We start from the raw sequence: 17778 nt of genomic DNA, 5'->3' as shown, positions 1-17778 counted from the left end.
CAAACTCAGTACCAGTGTTATTTTTGGTTTTACTGAAGCTTCATTTCATAACAACAATAATAGCCTTCCAGGCAAAGAAGAAACCGAGTGACCAAATCTTTGAGTGTCATTTTCCTTCAACACTGATAAAACAAACTTGCCATTCATTGCCACTTTGATGCCACGAAGCTGAGAAATCGATTATTTATGAGAGTCTCCTAAGGGGCCTGAAGACTTAGGAAATATTTTGGGTTTTTTTTTTTTTTGGCTTGGCAAAAATAAATAATTAAGTCTATAGGTGGTTAGGAACAAATCGAGAATCGGTGCCACGTGCCTCCTGGCCCTCAGCGACTTCTTTGCTCTTTAATCTTCATGACAGTTATTTAAGCAGGTCCAGTGTGGCAGCAGCTCATCAACCCCACCTCCTCCTACTTTTCCTTCCTCTCTTGCCTAAGAGATCATCTCTGGGAATACTTCTCCCTGATAGAAGTAGTGGCAATTATAGACACTGGGGGGGAGGGGTCATAAACTGTAATTGAAAGTTGATTAGTTGAGTTTTCTGTGTGCACAGAGGCCCCACTGAGCACGACATAAACAGTGGGTACAATCAGGTGGTCAGTCTGCTGCTCTTACTGCTTTGCCCCTCCATACGGCACTTAAAAGCCTAGACAGAGCAGAGTCATTCTTTGTAGGGAGCATGGGTGAAAATCTGCATATGGGTGTATTTTGTTCAGTTGGCAAGGCACTTTTGAAATCGAGTCAAAAGAGAGGGTAAGATCTGTGTGACCCACAGCTCTCGCTGGGCTTTGCCATCTCCCCGGCACTTAAGAATCCTAGTTGGCATTTGTTCAGCTCAGTGAGGATGTTCTGAATGAATGAATACCGAGGGCAGGCAGAGGGCTCAGCTTGCTTCACACTAGGGGGCGCCATTCACATACGACATATCAGAGTGGAGAGGTGCCCTGCAATTCTATAGTGAGGTAACTTTTGCATGGCCCTCCTCAAAGACAAAGGTTCCATACCACATAACTTTGGCTCTTTTTTTTTCTATTAATCATCAGATGTGAGGTTTGGGTATATACCCCGTGGACTAAGTGTTTGGAGGAGAACCCAGATGTTTGAAAAATTAACACGAACGACAGACCATCTGTCATTGCTGTACCAGCACGCGTTGTTTGCAAAAGTCTGTCATTACCTTATCCAGTATTTGTGTTCCGTTCTTGATTCCAAGCTTCTAAAAGCCTTTATGGGAAGTAGGAAAGGACACAGAGATGGAGGTGACTGTGGTATCTCAACTAGTGTAGATGAGAATACTTCAATACCTGATGAAGTCACTGCCAGCAAGGACAGGAGGTGTGGTCCCCAGAAACAAAGCTTCTACTCACTGCCTAACCCTGAAAGCCTCAAGGCTCCACAGAGTTCTTCTGAGACCGAGAAACGTAAGCTGATGCTCCTCGTCCTTGTCATCCACTCTCAAGATCTGAGGCGTGATTGGAAATGGCCTCTAAAGGAGAAAGATTAGTGGGAAGTCAGAAAATGCTTCCTTTTCAAACGCAAAGTGAAGAATACAAGCAGGTACAGATCAGAATTATAGCCACTGGCTGCTGTTTGTTCACATTTTTTCCTTTCCTTTTTTTTTTTAAGATCAGAAATGTTGGAGTGGAAATTGAAAATGTAGGAAAATGAGTAGCCCATAACCAACCTGAGAAAACCATTTGTCAGATTTCTATTGATTTTTTTTTTCTGAGTAAAGGAATCATAAAACTGAGCATCTCCTCCCATCTGTTCAACACCTCAGAAGAAATTACAACCCTCTGAAACTAGGTCTCTTTCTACGTGTGGTTCCCAGTTGCTTGTTGGAACTATTTGGTAGCTATCATTTTTGATCTTCAAGTGATCTTATACTCTCTAAGTCACAGAAAATTCATGATGAGGCATAGCATATGGTTTTCCCCGGCATGATGAGGAAAAGTGGGTCAGCATGGTTGGAGAGTCCAGTGGTGTGGGATATCTTTCTGAACCCTAAACCTCACTGTTCTTATCAGCTGTTCTCTAGTTCCTGGTCAGGTCATGACTCTGAGCATCACAAACTCTTGCTGAAGTTGGTTCACTAGGAATTTTATCTTCTAAATTGCAATGAATATCTGTTTGATATTGTCCCAACTCAACTCCTTGGTTCAGATTTCCTATCTGAAAGAGTTTGGATATCCTCTGGTCACGAAACTGCCCTAATCAGTCAACATGCGAATGAAGTCAATGCAAACCAGCAGGGCACATGATGGTTGAATTTCCCCATACAATTTTACACACTGGTTTTCCTCCCCAAAGACACAGTCCAGGGAAAAACACGCTAGACATTTTTTACTGAGTACAGAACTACTACAAAATCATTTAAAATGCCCCCCTCTTCTCATAGTAAGAAGGCATCAGATCCCGCCTTTGACTCTCTTTGGTGGAAAAGAGTAATACATGATGAATCTTTCCTTAGTGTGCTTGCTTTTGGCTTTTCAATTGAGATTAACAAAACGAAGTTGGGTGACCTGACAGCCCACTTGATAATTTGGAATGTGACAGCTGCCACACTCTTTCCTCCACTCTCACCTATAAAGGGAAGCGAAAGCCCAAAGGATGTTGTCACAATGGTATTTCATGCCACTGGCATACAAGCCGCCTTGGTTTGAAACATTATAGTCGTCCTCATTCACGTGATTTGTCAAATGCATAATAAATGAGGTTTTATCTTTACTAAAAAAAAATCTGTAGAATAAATGCAACAGTTATCAATCCAAAAAATCACAGGAAGGACAAAGGTGCTGGCTAAGGCCTTACAAATGATGTGCTCTAGTCAGGAAATTGAATCACAGAATGCACAGCTTCCTGTCTCTGGTTCTGGTTGTGCCAGACACAGGAGTGTGATGAAGGTGTCTACCACAAGTACCGATTCCCTATGAATTCCCCGCAGGTCCACCCCTTCTGCAAACACAGCCATGTTCCCTGCCTTCCCGTGACGAAGTGTGCAGTCAACGGATAAAATTCACAACCCTGGAGTCAACTCTGACGCTCCTTAAACAAAGCAACTCAGCGCTGAGGTAGGGCACGCAGGCACTGTGGGCGGTGAGAAATGCCTTCCCTACAGCCCTTCCCTAGATCCTTGGCAAGCGCTGGCACATGCGAGGTGTGAATGCATTCTTCCCTCAGGAACTGAGGCTGCTTCTTTATAAAGGCCACCTACCTCAAGCAGAAGAAAAGACAAGGAAAAAGAAAAAAAACAGAACAAGGAGGAGGGAAGGGGAGGTAAAAGTAGCAGTAATGGAATTTGAGGAAGCAATGGCTCAGTAGGTGTCTGAGGTTGCTAATAAACACCATGACCTAAAACATGGGAGGAAAGGGTTTATTTCATTTTAAACTTTTAAGTAATAGTTCATCACTGAGAGACGTCAAGGCAGGAATTCAGGGAACCTGGAGGCTGGAATGGAAGCAGAAGTCATGAAGGCTTGCTTTCCATGACTCGCTTAGTTTCTTATACAACCCAATACCACCTGCTCTAGGGATAGCATGTCCACAGCAGACTTGCCCTAGGGATAGCATGCCCAACTGCCCTAGGGATAGCATGTTCACACTTGCCCTAGGGGACAGCGGACTTGTTCCCATCATCTCTCAAGAAAAGGCCCTACAGACTGTATACAATCCAATCTGATTGAAGTATTTTCTCAATTGGGGTTCCTCTTCCCAATGAACCCTGGTTTTTGTCAGGTTCACAAACACACAAACACAAGACAAGGAAGTGGTAAAGTACTTCCTGTGTAAGCATGAGGACCTTTGTTGGGTTCCTAGCACCCACATAAAAGCCAGCATACACTGTAACCCCAGTGCTGGGTCGTTGAAGACAAGTGGATCCTTCAGACCCAAACACAGTCCAGCCTAGTGTGTGAACCTAGGTCCCAGTGAGAGATCCTGTCTCAAAAAAACAAGGAAACAAGGTGGGTGGTCCCTGAGGAACAATCCCCAAGGTTAACCTCTAGCGCCACATCTTCTTACTCATAGAAGCACAGGTGACCAATTAGACACATATAAAACTAACATGGTGGGAAGTAGAAAAAAGGAAAGGTTCAATGAATTACCTGGGGAAGCTGCCACAAGAAAATCAATTAATGCCAATTGTGGAGATACCTCTCTTGAGAAAGACAGCTGTCCAGAACCTGGATGGCAGCCACCACCTCAATTCACAGAGACCAGTAAACAGCTGTTCAGAGTCAAGAATGTTCAGTTGCCCCTGACCTGGTCTGTATTAGAATTAATGGCTCACTCTCCAAACATCTCCAAGTGCCATGAGGCTGGCTCTGAGTGTTTGCTTTTGAGAATTATTTACCTCTGGAAATAACCTAACTTGGGGACCTAGTGGGCCAAGAGATCACAAAGGAACAGAGTGGAATACAGTCCTATCTTGACACACATGGCACACTCCAGGACAGAGAGCTCTCAGGATAAACAGTTTCGACTCACCCATTTCTGTGAGTGTGACTCAATCATTTCATTTCGCCAACCTCCCTGACCCATTACAGTGGACCAAGAGAAACCAAGGCAAATGGCCAGAACCAGTTCATCACCTTTGGATCAACTTTCCCTTGCCCTTTATTTCATTCCACAGCTTGTTGGACACCAGTAGATGATATTCAGCTTTGAAATAAAATAGGCCATTATTTGTAAATGGGTTTACAGAAGCTCTTAAAGGAATCGCTTTATATCATCACCTTATTCATGATCCAGTACATGGGCACATAGCATGAGAAACATTTGGAGACACATGCTGGCTCTTGCCACTCTAGAGGCAGTGGAAGGACTTGTTCTGAGAGTGAGACATGCCACAATTCCCCTTCCAATCAGTAGACATTAATACAAAGGGAAAAACCAGATGGTTCTCTCTCAACTTCAGCAGAGATGGGGAAGCTAAAAGAATTAATTGTATCATGGGGAAATAATTCATGTTTGGTGTGGGGATGAATATCTGCAATGAAGATGATTATAAATGAGACCTATTACCAAGAGAAATTATAAAAATGTTACCCATGGACTGGTTCTTGATATAGGGAGGAAGGTTAAAAAGATAATTTCTCAAAACTCACTTAAACCTAGGGTGCTATTAAGATAATAGTTTAGAATGAATTACTGTACCACACATGCATAAAATCATGCAACTGGGCTAATGGCAGAATATGATATTCCTAAATAATTTTTTTTACTTCCATTTCAATTTTAAAGGCTCTGTTTTTATCAGATTAAATGAATATTTGTGCTCTTCTAAGAGGCTGGAGACAGGAAAGGATTAGTGTGACATAGAAGGACAAAAATCTAAGGCATGAAATGCAAATTTAGTTTGAAGCTGGACTTGTTCTTTAGATGGAGGCTAGGAGTCTTTTATCAAGATACAACCACTTAGCTAAATGATTACTTCTCAAATAGATGTATAAACAAATTCCTGAACAGACATTTTACTTTCTCAGGGGACTCTCTATCATTTTAAAGATCCTAATAAATCTTCATTCCTGAAAGAAACCAATATACTTTAAGATTTTTGCATTAGTAATAAAAGCTTCACTAACCTAAGAGCCTCAGAGGAAGCATATGTGCTGCTTCCTGGAAATGTTGAATTGCAACTTCCTTATTTGTCATTGTTTTTTTTTTTTGCCGTTGATTTGTAATTTTTTAAAAAAATTTACTAGGTATTGAATCTATGCATGTGCCACGTGCCAGTCAAGCTTTTATTATGAACTATATCCTCAATCCTCTCTCTGCTTTTTATCTTGACACTGGGTCTCTCTAGGCTGTCCAGAGTAGAATTTACTTTGTAGCCCAAGCAGACTCTGTGGCCCTCTTGTTTCAGCCTCCTCATTATCTGGCATTGCAGACTTGGGAGGGCTATTCTTGGTGGTTAATTGAAATATCTGGAATGAAACGACAATCCAGAAATGGAGAATAGACCTCCAGATCTTGATCTGGACCTGAGACAGGAAGACAACATGCCTTTGATTTGGATCTTGAGGCTGGGTGACACAGGTCTTTAATCCAGATCTTGAGGAGAGAGAACACACCTTTAATCTGGACCTCCTTTTCTGCTGGAAGCCAATATAAAACAATGGAAGAAGGAAGGAGTCGCTCTTCACCTGCTTACCCTCTCCTGGCCAGCACATTCACTGGCATAGGAACCTATTCTTCTTTGGAATTCCAGCATACACAGACCAGCTGAGACACCCTGTCACACGAGACTGAACAGCTAGCTACTAGATTCTTAAACTTTCCATTCACAGCTAGCCATTGTTGGATTAGTTGGATTGCAGCCTGTCATTCCAATAAATTACATATTGTATGTGCTTATATGTATATATACATACATACTTATATGTATATATATATGTGTGTGTATGTATATATATATATATATTATATATTTAAGATTTCTGGGATCATGAAGCCCATGTAACCATAAACAGACCTCCAGTTTTATTTTTCTCTTATAAGTGGAGCTGTTGCTTCCCCATACATATTCAGTGTTGATAGATGTCATGTTGTATTTTACAAGAAACTAGTCAAAAGAAAATGATGTTTGTTCAAACTTTCTTAAATTTACTTCTTCTGAATAAATTTTCACCAACAAGGGTGAGGGAGAAAAGGAAAGAGGGGGTTGATGTGGAACGAGAGGGATGGGGAAGAAGAGAGAGAAGAGGAGGAAGAGGAGAGAGAAGCAGGGGAAGAGGAGAGAGAAGGGGAGCAAGAGGAGGAAAGAGATGGAAGAGCTGCTTGCAGCAAGTCTGACATGACATTGCTTTGAACTACCAACCTGTTCCTGTTAACCTGATGAAAACTTTTGATAAAGCAGTGAAAAAGAACGATTATCTGTCGCTGAAAATACTAGGCATAGGCACCATTCCTGAGGAACGACATAACCAGCCTGAATCTCTGCCCCATGCCACTCTAAATCACAATCAAGTGTGACGTCCTCCAAGGCACGTATCTTGACATTATTTGGCACTTAACCTTCTCTCCATCATCCAAGATGCTAATGAGAAAGAAAAGCTGGCCAAATATTTCCTATTGTATAGGACACCTCTTGTCTTAAATTGCTTGGACCCAAGGAGAAGAGAAAGACTTCAAAAAGGAGATGTTATAATAAACAGTATGCTTTCCAAATTGAAACCTCAACAACATTCAATGCTTGTCAATGATTTGCGTACTGGCTACTGCTTCAATTCTTCACCAGAGCAAGTACCCTATACAGGGGTCTCAAAAGTCATGACATGATGTGTTTCGGTGAGAAAGTGTTTGCTTAGCAAGCCCAAAGCTGTGGATTCAGTTCTCAGCATTCTCTCAAATTGTAGATAATAAATTGGCTACAAAGACCATCTTGTGTGACAGAATGGTCATTCTAGGAGCAGTTAATTGGAAGAACTAGGGAGTGGTGGTGAGGCAAGGTAGGCAGGTAGTCCAGATGGATTTCACTCAATATAAGGACAGACAGGAATTGGGGGGGGGGCAATAACAGACAACATTTGAATTATTCAATTGTGACAGTTGTTAAGCATCAAAAAAACAGTGACATGTGAAAACTATAAGTTATCTCAGTAAAAAGATAGGAAATAAGAATTCTGTCGGCAACATATTTTTCTTTCCTAGATGCAGGACCAGTGTAAGAATATGGAATATTGGGGGTGGAGAGATGGCTCAGCAGTTAAGAACACTGCGTGCTCTTCCAGAGGTCCTGAGTTCAATTCCCAACAACCACATGGTGGCTCACAACCATCTGTAATGAGATCTGGTACTCTCTTCTGGCATGCAGACACACATGCAGGCTGAACCTAGTATATACATAGTAAATAAATAAATTTTTGTAAATATGGAGTGTTAAAAAAGAAGAAAACAGAAAAGAAGGAAAAAGAAGCAGGAGAAAATTAAAGAGTATGTGTTTATATTATGAAACCAGTTCAGAGCTACCCCAAGCATGAACCACCACACATCATATACATAGTCATTCACTGATAAGTGGTATTTATTGGAACTATTAAAGATTATTCCTTGTCTTAAAAAATATTTAGGATCTAGTAGGGGGAGACAGACTTGTAAACTAAAAAAGGGAAACATACAAGCACTGCAGCATACAAAGGGTTAAAATAAAAGAATTAGCTAATGTTTATGGAGTAAAAATAAAGAATGGACTAATGAATATGAAATGAATTTCACTCATGTGATATTTGGTAAGGGAACAAGTGTAAAGTGATGGTTTCTTTATATATTTATGTGTATAACCTTTTATAGATCACTGTTCAAGGAACTTATATACTATAAATATTTGGAGGGCTTAGAAGACAACTTATTTAAGACTATAACCTACTTTGAATATATAGAAATCTTCCATGGAAAAGTGAACTAAGATTTGTTTCAGTCTTTGTTTTAATGAATCCTGATAGTTAACAGACAGGTACTGGGACCTGGGTTAATTCTTCCCTGTCTTCAATCTATAAGAAATGACTAAGCATAAGTTCAATCAGCCTTAGCATTTAAATATTAGCCATGGTATACCATCAAGCTAATTCTTTACTTCCATACTGTTCGCTCTATACTTCTGTTCATACTATTTTTCCTGCTATATCATGTGTGATGGTAATTACATTGATCCTTTCATGCCAGACCATTCTTATAAGCAATAGAATTGAGGGACACTGAGGATGTTTTCCATCATGTGTTCCAAAAAGATTTAGAAACTGAAATTATAGAATTATACCTGAAAAAATAGAAAATGTGATATCTGTACATAGAGAACATTCTTGTTTCATATTTGGTTTAAATTACTAATAGAAAATAGCTAAATACTGAGATTAAATTTCATTTTGTTTTCCTCAAGACAAGGTCTTACTGTATAGCTCTAACTGCTCTGGAATAACTATGTAGACAGGACTGGCCTTGAATTTACAAATTAATATCCAAAGTATTAAAATTAAAGCATTACAATGATGTACATCTGAGATTAAAAAATATTTTTTAAAGATTCATTTATTTATTATGTATACAGTATTGTGTCTGAAGAGGGCACAGGATCTCATTACAGATGGTTGTGAGCCACCATGTGGTTGCTGGGAACTGAACTCAGGACCTTTGGAAGAGCAGGCAGTGCTCTTATCCACTGAGCCATGTTCTAGCCCTCGAGATTAAAACTTATTAGTGGGAGCCTAGGCAGTTTGGATGCTCACCTTACTAGACCTGGATGGAGGTGGGCGGTCCTTGAACTTCCCACAGGGCAGGGAACCCTGATTACTCTTCAGGCTGATGAGGGAGGGGGACTTTACTGGGGGAGGGGGAAGGAAATGGGAGGCGGTGGTGGGGAGGAGGCAGAAGTCTTTAATAAATAAATAAAGAAAAGAAAAATTAAAACATAAACAATATTCAAGAGCAATATAGGAAACGTCACTTGGCATAAATGTATACTAAGGACCAATTTCATTTCACCTCTGCTACCTTTATCAACCTCCTCAATTCCTCTGTGACTATGAAGAAGTTTTATATACCTTCAAATACCTACAGTTTCAACCACAGAAGACACAACATAAACTTATCTGACCAATTTATTTACTCTCTACTGTATGCTGTTTTCTCTTCGACAATCATATGTCAAACTGCTAAGAAACAAATGAAAAGTATAAATCCCTTTCCATCATTTCTGGGCTGAAGCCAAATCTTCCACCTGAGTCCCTTTATACTATGGTGAAAGCTGCTATTAAAAATGTGTATACAAAAATAAAGCCATATCATTATCTATTGAAAGGAGCTGCTGCCTGTTGGTTACCGGCCACCAGGCTAGCTTAGACCCGAAATAATCACACAGAAACTGTATTAATTAAATGAATTCTTGGCCCGTTAGTTCTAGCTTCTTATTAGCTAACTCTTACATATTAATTTAACCCATTTATATTAATCTGTGTATCGCCACAAGGCTGTGGCTTACTGGCTAAAGTTTCCAGCATCTGCCCCTGGTGGGTCCATCACTTCTCTCTCTGACTCTGCCCTTTTTGCTTCTCTCTCTGACTCCGCCTTTCTTTTCCTAGCATTCAGGCTAGCTTTCCCTTCCTACCTATGTTCTGCCTTGTTATAGGTCCAAAGCAGTTTCTTTATTCATTAATGGTAATCACAGCACACAAAGGGAACTCCCACATCAATTCTCCCCAAATTTCTGAGCCATAGTCATTTCCTCACTAATCCACCCATTTGTAATGATGCAGTGGTCACACTGGAACAGGGTCATATTGCTCTTTAGAGCATGAAAAGATCTCAATTTGCTTATTACCATACACTCCAGCATGGAATATATCAGGAGGTATAATAGGAAGGAGATCACTCCCCAGGTCATGAGAATCCTTAGATCGAAGAAATGCAATTAGTAAGAATTCACACAGCTTGTCAATATGCTTCATAATCTGCATAAGTCAATATGATTTATAATGTAGAGTTTTCAATTGGAAAAATCTCATTGGTGGGAGAAAATGATGCAACTTACCACAAAAACATAAGTCATAAGTGGATAATAGATAGAAAACAAAGTGATAATCATCCTATAGTTCATGACCCTAGAGAAGTTAGGAACAAGGAGAACCCTAAGAGACACATACATGGATTCCCCAGGGAAGGGGGAATAGACAAAATCTCCTGAAAATATTGGGAGCTGGGGTGGGGGGACGGGGAGAGAAGGGAAGGGAATAAAAGAACACAAGGGAACGGGATGGTTAAGATGGAGGAAGGACACACACACACACACATACACACACACACACACAGCGAGAGAGAGAGAGAGAGCAAGAAAAAAGATATTTTGATTGTAGGAGCCATTATGGGGCTAGCCTGAAACCTGGTACCAGGTAAATTCCCATGAATCCACAAGGATGACCCCAGTTAAGACCCTAAGCTATAGTGTGCCTGAACTGACCTTCCCCTGTAATCAGGTTGATGACTACCTTGTTTGTCATCATAGAACCTTCATCCAGCAACTGATGAAAACAGATGCAGAGATTCACGGCTAAGATTCTGGAGACCAGTACTAGAGAGGGACGAGCGATAAAATGAACAAAGGGGTCAAGACCATGATGGTGATACCCACAGAAACAGCTGACCTGAGCTAGTGGGAGCTCACTGACTCTGGACTAACAGCGAAGGAATCTTCATAGGACCAAGCTAGGCCTCTGAATGTGGGTGACAGATGTGTGGTTGGAACAGTCTTTGCAGCCACTGGCAGTGGTACCAGGATTTAACCCTGCTGCTTGAACTGGCTTTTTGGAGCCCGTTCTTTTTGGAGAGATACCTTGTTCAGCCTAAATATAGAAGGAAGGGCCATGGTTTCACCTCAAAGTGATGTCTCAGATTTTGTTACTGCCCATGAAAAGCCCTACCCTCTCTGAGGAGTGGATAAGGTAGGGGTGAGGGGAAGGTAGGGGGAGCAGGAGCAGGGGAGGAAGTGGACGTAGGTGTGGGATAGGTATGTAAAATGAGAAAAGTTTGCTTTAAAAATAAATACATTTAACAAAAAACATAAATTATAAGAATATAAAACCTTTTAGTGAAATCCATGATAATGGGTCTCTATGCCGACTTTTTTTAAAGCCAGTTTCCTCTCTGGGTCATCACATGTCCCACAGAGAGATCTGTGGATCTCATTCCCCTGGAGGTTTAGCATTTTCTCAACTGCTTATAATGAAGATCCTCATCTCCCATATGATGAATGGGTGTTTTAGAGAACTTCCTGGAAAAAAAAATGCAATGCTCCTACCCTGTATCATTGATGACAAGGAGATGTGTGGAGGATAAAAGAGGAGGGGTGTGTGTGTGTGTGTGTGTGTGTGTGTGTGTGCAAGCATCTATTTGCTTCTCTGAATTTTCTCCAAAAGAAGGTATAAAGATTTACCTGATATTATTCTTTCAACATACACTTGCATATGCATGTCCATTAAATTTTGTAGTCATGCATTGCTATATTGAAAAACATACTCCAATAATAAATTCGTATATGAAAATTGCTTTCTTTTTTTACAGTATATAAAAGTGCCAGGACAATCTGCTCTCTGTGATCAGACACCAGAAAACTAAACATTGAGTGATCTCCAACTTTATGAGACACATAAAGAGGAAATAAAAATGGGTATGAAGATAAACACTTAAAGAGATAAACACTGTCAAAAAGAAATGATTACGAAGTTTGTAACAATTTGTATTTTTCATTGTTTTCTGTTTACCTGGCTTTTCCTGCTATGAATTTCTTTTCTTCATTTCCCCTTCTCTTAATAAAGTTTGTTCCCATAACCATTGACATTAAAGTGAAGAATGGGAGCCAAGACTCGGTTGATATTTATTGGGAAGAACATAAGCAACTGGAAATTGTGAAACTCTCCCTATATTGTTGAAAGTTTCACCTAGCGGCTTTCATTTGATAATTCTGGAAAATTGATCTCCTTTTCCACACTGTCTGTACCATATAGAATTGCCACTTTCAACCTATATTTAACCTATAAAACAGTAACTCCTTATTATTTAAGCCTAGTACTATGCCAAAGGGCAGAAGATCTACAGATTTGTGTTACATTAGAGCTATGTGATTCTTTTCTTGTGAAATGCAAAGAGAAAATGGAGTATTATTTCCATTGGTGTGCCCTTGACACTGTCATTTGAAATTTTGTTTCATTAAATTTTATCATTTGGTAATGGAAATGACAAGGTTGTTTTTAGTGTGACCCATAAATGACTGTCATTAGACTGATACAACTCTCTAGAGAAATTGCATACTCTGCCCATTAGTGTGTGTATAGTGGAGCCCATCACACCATATTCTAAACAACCTGACATGTACATTAGATGCATAGCATACTATTCCTTCAAAAGGAACAGAGTAGAATTTGAAGCTAAAAAGGTTTTGTTGTTTTTTGATTAGCAAATTAATTGTGCTTATTTTACATTAGTGAAGAGAGGAGAGGGCAATGTACTCTCTTAGAGATAAATAAAAAAAATCTGGATGGGAGAATGGCTAACATACACTTGCATGAAGCTGGGCTCTCAATTAAATCAAAAAGGACTTCTGTTATAAACTAAAACCTTGAGGTTTTATCTTTAGGTCTAAAATGTTGATAAAGTAGACCAAACACTTCTAGAGTGCAGTGCAATTTCTTCTCTGAGTGAACAGTTTATCTCTGCCGCTCTTAAGTCCATTTATTGTTTTTTTATTTTTTAATTTATTTATTTATTAAAGATTTCTGTCTCTTTCCCGCCACCGCCTCCCATATCCCTCCCCCTCCCCCAAACAACTCCCCCTCTCTCATCAGCCCAAAGAGCAGACCTGGTTCCCTGCCCTGTGGGGAGTCCAAGCAGGCAGACAGGTGGCAGGCTGTGGCGCAGGAAGATGCGTTCAAAGTCAATTTATTGTTAACAAGATGTTGAAAAGCTTAGTTTCGGAGTTACCTACTGGATTCTGGGATTCAGTTAGTATGTTTCACTGAGACAAAGTGAAATGAACTCCCCCAAGTATATTAAATGCTTTGTTTAGACCAGTTTGCTGCTTTACTTCTATGATCTCAATTAGCTGTACTGTAAAGACATAAAATAAATTAACAATAAAGAAATGCGTGAGCAGCATGACATAGGCCACCCAGCAAAAGTTTAGTTTTTTTCTCACCTAGCTCCTTTCTCTGTGATCACTGTAACACCAACATGAATAGCATAAAAAGGAATGATTACTGAGTCTCTCTGGAGTTCATTATACACCAGTCCGTCTCTAAGTGTTTCAATAGGACTAACTGGAATGGCCTTCATAAAATTCTTATGGCCTATTTGTTGGTTCATTTCATAAATGAGAAAACCAAGACTCAAGGGGCAGTGAAGCAAATCAACGAAGAACCACTCTCTGAATCACAGTGTCCTAATGCAGGAAGTGCCTGAGATACAGGCAACTGGTACAGCCCTTAGTGGGTCACAGGTGAATCTTAATACATTGAACCTGATTTGGAAAACGTGAATGAGCAGCCTCCTGCTACATCTAGGCAGATATGATTAGATTAAAGATCCTGATATGAGGAAATGATCCTGGTTGTAAATTCAGGAGGGCCCCAAAAGGCATATCATAAACCTTAATAACATACCGGTAGAGGTGCCTTTCACATACACTGTGAACAGCAAAAAGACATCAGGCCAGAAAGAGATTTGAAGATGCTAGCCTTGAAGATCACAAAGATTTCATTAAGAGGAGAGGAATGATGGCAGCCAACAGACTCAAAAGGGGCAGGGAACATATTCTTTCTGAAAGCCCCTTGGTGGAATGGTACCCTATAGGTACCTTGATTTTCACCTTCAGTTTCTGACTCCTAGAATACTAAGAAAGTGAATGAGAGTGACTTCTTTCCTCTAGTTTTGACATGAGCCTTGCCATCTTGAAGCTGAGACTCTTTTGATGATACACAGAAGACCCTCTTAAAGACAGACCTCATGGAGGTTCAGTGGAGGGTCACTAGAACCATGAGACTCACAAAAGCCCTAGAAGACCATCACAGAATTCTCATAAGGACCATTGCCTTCTGAGATTCTAGGAGGTAAAGAAGCAAACAATTAACTGGGGTTAAATTTCCCAGTTGTTTACAACCTTACATCACCCTGGGGCTTTGATATTATCTGTTCGAAAGTTTTTCTTGTTCCTAAAGTAGCCCCAGCAAACTCATAGCTTCACCAAAATGGAATTGAATTAGAGTTTTGTTCTGTTTAATGAATTGCATTTCTTTATATCTCTCCAAGAAAAGCCATGCAACGTGAGTGTTTTTAGTTATTTCAAGCTGATCAGTGGTAGTCTGTTACAACTACCAGAGGAAATAAATACAGACTACAATTTAGAAGACTCTCTAGATTCTGGAATTTAACTGTTCCTGCTTTGTCAATATTCAAAAAAAATTACATAGACTATTACTTTTATAATGGCCATCTCACTCTTGCTAAATGTATCTTCCACTTTTCAAATTCATGACTTTCTTTGCTCAGCCTTCTGTCGTAACAGATACTAACTGTGTTTTGTTTCTCTATGAGTCTTCCATAGTCTGCCTGACTTCTGTTCATAGCTTCATTCCATAGGCTGAAGAGTCCTTGTTTATCATACCAATTACAGGACATGTTTCTGCAATCATGACTGTCTAGCTTTCTTCTGCTATCTTGCTACACTTGTGAAACTCAGAAATGGTTCTAGGATTCAAATAAATTCGATTTTATCAAAGATCAAAGTATAGTAGGGAAACCGTGGGACATATTAGACCAAGTAGGTGCCATTATGCGATTTTCAAAATTACTATTAGGTCTGTAACTGAAAAACATTTTAATGAATCCAGTCAGTTCAGTCAATGCCTCTAACATTAGCAGTGAATCTACATTTCAGGTTCATTTCTACCAACACCATGAGAGGTGCTTAGAGCTATGTGAAAAGAATGTCAAGAAGTCACTAAATAATTTTACCTGTGACTTCTATGGCTACATTTTAATCTATCCCACAGCAGAACAAACCAAAATAACAAATACTTCCTAGGGGGTACCAAGCAACACTCTTCTAAAACTACTAGTGCAGGGATGTCATGGCCTCCAATCTACTGGGAGAAGCCTATAGCTATAGATATATCCATAGGCAAGAGGTGAGGAAGTCTACACCCAAGTCAGTTCTGTTTCTAAGTAAATAAATAAATAAAAACAAAAATAAGATTAAGCAACCAAACCCATATTCTTAAAGATATCACCTGTGGCCATAATTGACAAAGATACAAAAGGCCTGAGAGTCACAGTCAAGGTTATTTTTAGATATCGATAAAATTTTAACCCCGTCAAAATCAACAGAGTTTGCTATGTCTACTTTGTTCTTATTGCTTAAACAAAGGCTTCTTAAACCGAGCGCTACTGACTTTGATGATGGGTTCTACGTGTTGTAGAATTTCTACTACTCTATCCCTGTCAAGAGCACCATATCACACCAAGGCAGGACAATCACATACGTCTTCAGCAGTGTCAAATATCCCCTGGCAAACAAAATGACAAGAAGCCAAAACCACTATTTTTAGAGGAAAGCATTTGTGCTAATCATAATTATAGAAATGGGATACATTGTTTGGTTTTAAAGTGTTCCTCTTGGCCATTAATGTTACTTTAAAGAAATGGATAGACTGATAACACAAGCCAGCAAGGGCCTTCATCAAGAAAGACAGCGCTCTCTTACAAACAAAGTCTATTTTTAATTATCCAGTTTTTATGGTTGCTATCTAGGTCAAAGGACAAATCATGTATGCCCCATATCTCTTCAACAGTTCTTACCTTAGGTTTCTGGGAAGGAGGGTTTTAAAGCTAATCCTGGATGTACACAGATTACATGATACCCAGAGCAGACGTGGATCCGCACTAAGTTCTATTCATAAATGTATCTAGAACACATGCATACAGAGAAGCTGTCCCTCCATTAGACATGAGCAATATCGTTAGGTTAAGTGGCTTACAGGTCCATTTTTAATTTCCTGGGTCATTTAGGAATAAAGGCAGGGAGAAAACAGACTGAAGAGAAGATCAACTAAAATACTTGCCCCATTTCACCCGTTAAAAAGGGATCTTATGCTTTTACAGCAGATCGAACTGAAGTATCCCAGTCAAGGGCTCTCCAGGGCCATAAGATAGCATTGTCTCAAAGAGAAACCAGTGCATGTGAGACAGAGCTGCAGGCCTCCTTTTTGCAAAGTAAGAGAAAAACAGGAGTCATATGAAAGATTTTTTTTCCCACATCAGCAGAATAGATGTCTATGAGTATTTGGAAAATGGTAGTATCTGGGCTGAGGAGCTGGTGTGCGGCAGGAGGGCTGGCTGCACAAGCGTGAGGACTCACTCAAGTTCAGATCCCCAACACCTAGGTAAAAGGCCAAATATGACCACATACCTGTAACCCAGGGCTAGGGCTGGGCAGCTTCAGCCAGATTTCCAGAGCTGTCTGGTCTAGCTGAAGCAGTCAGTTCTAAGTTCAGTGAGAAACCCTATCTCAAAAACTAACACTAAATAAGGTAGAAAGCAATAGAGCAGGATATTGGACAAACTCTTCTGGCCTCAGTACACATGTACATAGGCTCATGAAAACACACACACACACACACACACACACACACACACACACACACACACACACAGGAGAAATGACAAGACATATAAACTATGAGTTGCCAGAGTTCTAGCATTTCTAATTGGACTATGATTTCTTTACAAAGCATGTAGATATTGAAATTTTTAATAATATTGGGATTTTCATGATATTCTACAGATGTATATAGCATCTAATTAAGGCAAAAAAACCCTCAAAAACCAAATAGCCTGGCTTTCAGAACTAATAATCTTTATAACCTCAAAAGATACTCCCTTTCCTGCTAATAAGTGGGGCCACAGCTTAATGTCTAGCTTTCATTTCTGATACAGCCATCCAGCAATCCTCTCTACATGTTCCCAAAAGATAGTGCATGTGCAAACAAATACGGGCATGTGTTTATTGTTATTATATTTAACCAGGCCATCATCATACAGGCAAGGTGCTAACTTTCCTGCTCGTGACATCACAAACACACCCTTCCAAGGCAAACTACGCAGGTCCTGACCTCAACTCTTGTGCTAGCAAGTCCAGGGCTTCTACTAAGGATTGTTTTCACATTCTTGCAAAACTAAATCAAGAGCCTGTATAGACTAAAAGTACGGACACACCTTGTTGCCAGAGATGTGTAGCCCTGCCTC

General features: G+C 39.9%; 1 long non-coding RNA gene across 1 annotated transcript in view; it reads right to left on the bottom strand.

Moving 5' to 3' along the window:
- Window positions 1-17778, bottom strand: part of LOC142834792 (uncharacterized) — a 263884-nt gene that overhangs the window by 89928 nt on the left and 156178 nt on the right. The gene's annotated exons all lie outside the window — the stretch shown is intronic.

This window comes from Microtus pennsylvanicus, chromosome 14 (genome assembly GCF_037038515.1).
Source record: "Microtus pennsylvanicus isolate mMicPen1 chromosome 14, mMicPen1.hap1, whole genome shotgun sequence".
NCBI lineage: Eukaryota > Metazoa > Chordata > Mammalia > Rodentia > Cricetidae > Microtus > Microtus pennsylvanicus.
Note: the sequence above shows the minus strand (reverse complement) of the source record. Positions and strands in the feature narration are given on the sequence as shown.